Raw genomic sequence first — 6,224 nt, 5'->3', positions numbered from 1 at the left:
GGGGCTGACCGTGTAGTTCCTGTGCAGCCCCACGTGGAGCTGGGCAGCCGGGCAGGCTCTGGCTGTGGCCCGGGGCCAGGGCTGTGTGCCCTGCCTGCTGGGCTGGCCCGTGCTGTGGGTGCCGGGGCTGGCCGTGGGGTTCTGGAGCAGGCAGGGCGCGTGGGGTTTCCCTCCATCTCAGGGTGCCTTCAGCTAATTTGGCTCGTCTGCCGCCCAGTCTTTTCTAAAGAGCCCAAGCTTTAGATGAAAACGCAGGCAGAAAGGAACTGCAGTAAAAGTAGTTGTACTACTAGTTCATCCTATGATTAATAGCAAGACTTGCTTAGAAGTTAGTCTTTGATTTCCTCTGTTTAATTGTAGCCCTAAGTGAAATGGGTTTTTGATTTATAGAAAATGCAAAATTGGGTACAGAAAGTTTTAAATTACAGTAATAGTAAAAAATTTCCCACAATACTCATCCCATATTGTTTCAATTCAAAAGAGCTAAGGCTTGATTTGTGTGGGAAAGAATCCATAGCAGCCAAGTTCCACATTTGAAACTGGGGAGAGGGGAGGATCAATTACCCTCTTTTGAGGATACAAAAATATGCCTGAACTTCACTATGTAATACTTTTATCATATATTCCCTCTCTGGAAGGTTGCATGATGATTAATTAATTTAGAGTAGCTGTTTTCTTACATGAGTACCATGAAAAAGCAAGCTAGGAAGTTTGCGTTAGAATATACAAGAACGTCGGTTTTAAAAGGAGAAGCTTTAGGAACAGCGATGGCTCATAATCATGATGGAAAACTAATCTATTTTTTTATAATTACTTGCATTATGCAGAACGGCTCAGTATACCCTGAGAGTTTTAAAAGTCATAGTGCAATAACTGCAGTAGCTTTAATAATGGCAGTTTAATTCCTAAACTGCTTTTTGGAAGTCCTGCACGGCTGATCTCACTTTTGCTGCACCGTATTTATGTTGACTTTTTCTTTCATTAGACCACAATGTCTGTGTATGTTTACAGCACTAATCCTAAATGTTGACATTCTGGATAGTTAAAATACATTCAGTATCATTGAGGCTATTCTGTGGGAAGTGGCTTTGCTTTAACAGGGTGAGACCAAATGCTGCTTTGTTTACAGGGGTAAATGCTGAAAAATGCTAATCTGACCTATGAGGGTTTGCATGTGTGTTCCTGAGAATAGAGCTTGGGCCTTTCGTATTTGCTGGTTTGTGTACCAAAATACAGCTAAAAATTATTTTGAAAATAATATTACAGTTGTTATTCTGGTGGCCAACAAGATTTTTTTTAAATCCTGCTTCACAGTCTCTTCTAAGATACAGTTTTTATTTGGAACACACTGAATTTACAGTTTTAATATAAAATGCTGCTTCTATTCTATTTAATTTGGCATGACCAAATGTAAAATCTAACCATAATGCACAGTATTGATCCATTAATAAGCATTTTTAAATTGTACTGCACATCTTGGATAATTTGTTGTAGTAGGATTTTAAAGTCAGGTAAGCTCTGCATTTGTGCTATAGCCTGACAGTTTAATCAAGATACAAATTTAGAAACAAATCAGCACTGTCTTTTATATAGTGCCTCTAAATCCATGGTAATTGGTAGCAGACCTCGGTAACAGGGAAGGATCGCAGTTCCATGCTACCAATACCAGTGGGTGTTGCTCCACAGCTGCATCCTATAAGAAGAGAAGATGCAAGAGAAATTAAAGGATCCCCACATGCATTTTTCTGTAATGTACCTTTTGCAGAGTCCGAGGCTGATGGAAAATTCCCTTGAATCCAGTGTGTTAGAGGGCTGTAAATAGTGCCATATGTTCTGCACACTTTAACTCCTACCTTTGGAGAGCATGGGCACTTCTTGAGTCAGCTTTCTTTACTTTGTAGTTTTGAAACATTTAAAAAACCCTAAAAGCTTGACTTTCAGCAGCTCAGGGAGGGGAGACTCCAAGTGCTGTTGGTGTGTTCCCTGGGCTCCCTGCAGAGGCCTGTTCCGGGGGGCCCAGCCGTGCCAGGATGTCCCGCGTGGCGCTGGCTCGGCACAGGTTGGTCCCTGCACACCCGGGAGCGGATCCGAGCTATAGGCTGAGCTTGTGTGCTCTGGCAGCACAGATGGAGTGTGCTGTCATTAGGACTGTTTGTTGCCTGTTGGAACACACAGCATATTTCTACCGTGGCATCAACAGTTTCTAAGAACTGAGGTCAAAATAAACAGGTTGCAGTTGGATACAGGAACAGTCTGGGAAACAACTTAAAATTCCCTGCTGAGACATTACCGTACTCCTAGATCCATGGATCAAAAGGCAGGGCTTTCAGCAAGGGCTGGTCTAGATTTCTGCTGGTGAGTGCAGATCCTCGTGGAGTTGCAGGGGTACACTCCATAAGTTTTCTAGAGAGACTGGTGCATGTACGCAGAAATGGCCTTAATTTAAATAAAGAAGCACATTTAAGCACAATAATTCCACGCTGTTTGTCTTAGTCTTTGTAGTACTTGAGCCAAGTGGAAGCGATGTCCTGGTGCCCATTTGAAAAGGGCATATTTCAGTTAGAACTCAGGCTCTGCTGCAGGTGTGGGTGGCACTGAAGGTGACAGGGCTCTGCACAGGACTGACAGCCTCTGGCAAACCTTCTGGAGGTGGTTGGAATTGCTGCTGCCCCAGCCTCCCCACTCCACCCTGTTCCTGGGCACTGGGGCTTCCTCAGCAGAGCCTGTGAGGGGGGCGTGTGCCCACACCTGAGCTGCTTCGTGTCCCCCCCACAGGTCCAGCTGGAGCCCTTGGAAGCACATCACTCCCTGTGGAGCTGCTGCGGCGTTCCCGAGGCCTGTGCCTGCGGATCCAGCGTGGAGAGCCCCATCTCCAGCAGCCAGGTGGAGCAGACACCCAGGGAAAAGGGACTTCGGTGTGGGACAGAGCTCAAATGTCAGTGCCATGGGTAAGTATTTACCGGATCAGCCCATACACAGACTCAGATTCCAGGTGATTCCTGGCCCCAGGGAGATGAGTGGAGTTTTAGCCAGGGATATCAGCGAAAGCAGGGTTTAATTTGTAGTGTTTAAAAACCCAGCAGACTTTTACTTAACAGGACAAATACTCGGGATGATTTTGGCTTGAGAGAGCTGTAAGTAGATTTGTTTCCTGACAGAATCAGCAACAGTCACTTGGAAAGGTTTACTCATATTTACCTGGTCACAGTTGGTTTACAGCCATTGGAACTCTCTCCCGCTTGTTGGGCTGCAAACACACAGAGGCATAGCAAGCTGCTAGATGTTAGAGAATATTCTCATGGGTTTACTTAGAAAATGTTCTCACGGGGTTTTGTTGGGGTTTTTTTTGGTGGGAGGATTAAATGTAACTCTAGTTTCAGTGGTTAAAATTAAAAAGCAAGGTTATTTTTTCCTTTTCAGAAATGAAACGTTATTGAGCTGTATGGCATGCATAACAGTAAATAGTTAATACAGATATGAGCAGTGAAGTAGGGAAAAGAGGTGTCAAGAGAATTAAGAAAATTTAGAAGACTAATATGGAAAGATGTGTTTAATTCTTTTAAGAGTGAAAAAGAAACCTTTCCTGTATTCTTTGTTGCTTCCAGTTTACTGCTGTTGCCATTCTTGCTTCCCATGTAGTGAGGAGTTCAGTGGTCTGCATTAAAACCAGAGCAGTAATATTATCATCCCTTCCTTTCCATATGCTCCTTCCACCACAGTGACAGGGAAACAGTGCTCTTAGAAAACTCTTTTTATTGGCTGATCTTACTGTCTCCACCAGGTTTTCTTGGCTCTTGCTATGCCCTTACACACAGTCTGTGTGTAACCATGTGCCTTTCCATCCTTGGCCCTGGGAGGGCTGGTGCAGCCTCCTTCCCCCTGCCCCTCTGCCCTGCTCACAGGCAGCTGCTGAGGCTCCAGCTCCTCGTGCCCGAGCTGGGAACACTCTCCTCCCCCTGCTTTGGAGTTGGCTCCCGGCGCCCGCCGCAGATGGTCTGCACCTCATACATAATAAAGATTTTTTTTTTTCTTCTGAGGAGGGTTTCTGTGAATGTGAGAGGCAGACAGTCTGGCAAGCTTAGACCTGTGTTTTTATATTTTTTTCTAAGTGAACCTTGAGGGATGTGTCTACCATAGTTTGGAACCCCTTAATAGCTAATGGAGCTCAGTAGTGTCTTGGTACCAGAAGTAGGAACCTGATTTGTCCACTTGATGTTTTCTTAGGGTAAGTTACATAGGCAAAATGAAGTTAGGGCCCAACTGGACAAGACAAAGAAATTAAGCAGAGGCATTTGAGGAATTAAAGTGGTTGCTTTAGGAAGGTGGTCTTCTAATAAAGGTGTGATAGGTTTGTGCTAGCTGTGTTTGGGACTTGCTTTGGGGTAGGCTCTTAGAGGTGTGTATTTCTTACTAGTCCTAGTAAATGTTTTCCTATGAGTTCACTCTGCACTGCTTTTAGACTTGAGTAATAAATTCTGGGGTACCAAAATGTCCCCAGGACCTCATGTAAGAGCCAGATGAGCATTTTCAAATGTCAGATGGTTTTGGTTCTAGGTAGCTCAACACTTTCTGGTTCCTTTGTGTGGTGCTGTGTTGGTAAGGTCACACTCAGCACTCCAGGAGCCATAAAGACAGGCACATGTGGAGAGTTCTGCTTCATGGGCCAGGCTTTGATTTTCTGTTCTGTGTGGAAGCTGCCTGCCTGCACAGGGCTGTTCTTGATCTCTGCAGTATGCTTTGGGAGCTGAAAATGTACAACATAGGCAGGAAGAAAATAGTGGAAATACACTTATACCAGCACTTTTAGCAGCTGATTTGACCCCCATGAGAAAGGATATGTCAAGGTCAGATATGGGGTTGTGTGTTTTAAAAGATAAGAGGAACAATGTCCTGAATGAAGTTGGATTTTGTTCATGATGAGGAAGAGTTTTTTCCAGGTATTTCACTCCTCTGTTTTTCATGTTAGTGCAGTCCAAAACTGACTTGAGGACTGTGCAGTATTTGCTAAAGTACTTTGAGGTTTAAGTGTCTGAAACTGCCAACTCCTATAAGAAAAAAACCCCACTGGTGTCAGATAAGACACTTTCCCAGGGACTGAAGGGTGTCAGAGTAAGGGGCTCTAAGGAGTGAGCAGAGCAAATAAAATATTTTGAGAAGAGACAAGCTCCAGAGAAGATGTTACTTAGACAGCAGTGGTCAGCAGCACAGGATGGTCATAGACTCATCCTCTAGGCTGGAAGGGGCCTTAGGAGGCATCTCGTGCAGCCTCCTGCTCAAAGCAGGGTCGGCCCCGGGATCAGACCAGGCTGCTCAAGGCTTCATCCAGTTGGATCATGAAAGCCTTTGGAGCATGGAGACTGCACATCCTCCCTATGCAGTCCCTTCCATTGCTTGACTGACTTTTTGAGCTGCTAGGATACATGTTTTAAGCATAGAACATGAGGGTTAGAGATATACTTAGTCTTAAAAATTGTTAAGTGTCGTGTAATTGCATAACTGCAGAAGCTGAGGCTTTAGGAACAATACTGAATATCATGAAATTTGTGATTTGATTTTAAAATTAAGCAACATCTATAAGACCAAGAGTCTGCTGCTTTTGTAAAGCAAATGTTCATCTAAGAAGGTTTTTTTCAAATAGTGAACCATATCTGTAAAGTTCTGAAGTGATAGCTGCTATTATGTGCTCCTCTGCTTGGCACAGTAATTAAAGTATACATTAGTGCTCTGAGACACGTGTTTAGAAGTATGGATTGAAAGTAATCACCCTCCCACTATAGAAATTGCTTGCTGAGTCCAACAGCATATGTGTTGTTATAGAAAGTTGGTGTTCATGTATTCTGCATGGGTACCATTAAATCTAATATTTCATATGTTTTATTAAATATAATTGAAATATAAAAAGACATTTAATTGTATTAAAGATATGTGGGGGTTATTTACATATTGAACTGGTCTGGGACAAGTGTTTTTAAAGGTAAATCTTGCACTGTAACAACCACTAAGGATTAAATTGTCAAGCTACTCATACAGCTCAAGGGGTCATTGAGGTGTCTGCAGGCATCTGTGTGAGTGTGGCAGCAGGAACTCCTGCCTCTGCAGGGGGGTCACCTCAACCAGGTTTGCACATCCACACTGCCCGTGGGGTGAGTCCCTGGGGAGCGTTGGGCACGGCCCTCAGCATTGCAGGGTGGGTTTGTATTGGGGGGTGAGTCCCTGGGGAGCAC

At 44.1% G+C, this 6,224-nt stretch overlaps 1 long non-coding RNA gene across 1 annotated transcript in view; it reads left to right on the top strand.

Moving 5' to 3' along the window:
- LOC113955411 overlaps window positions 1-6,224 on the top strand; it is a 94,096-nt gene that overhangs the window by 84,351 nt on the left and 3,521 nt on the right. Inside the window, exon 4 of the long non-coding RNA XR_003530540.1 lies at window positions 2,776-2,948. This is a non-coding gene — a long non-coding RNA (uncharacterized LOC113955411). The remainder of the gene's footprint in view (window positions 1-2,775; window positions 2,949-6,224) is intronic.

The sequence above is a fragment of the Corapipo altera genome, unplaced genomic scaffold (genome assembly GCF_003945725.1).
Source record: "Corapipo altera isolate COAL_440 unplaced genomic scaffold, ASM394572v1 239, whole genome shotgun sequence".
NCBI lineage: Eukaryota > Metazoa > Chordata > Aves > Passeriformes > Pipridae > Corapipo > Corapipo altera.
Note: the sequence above shows the minus strand (reverse complement) of the source record. Positions and strands in the feature narration are given on the sequence as shown.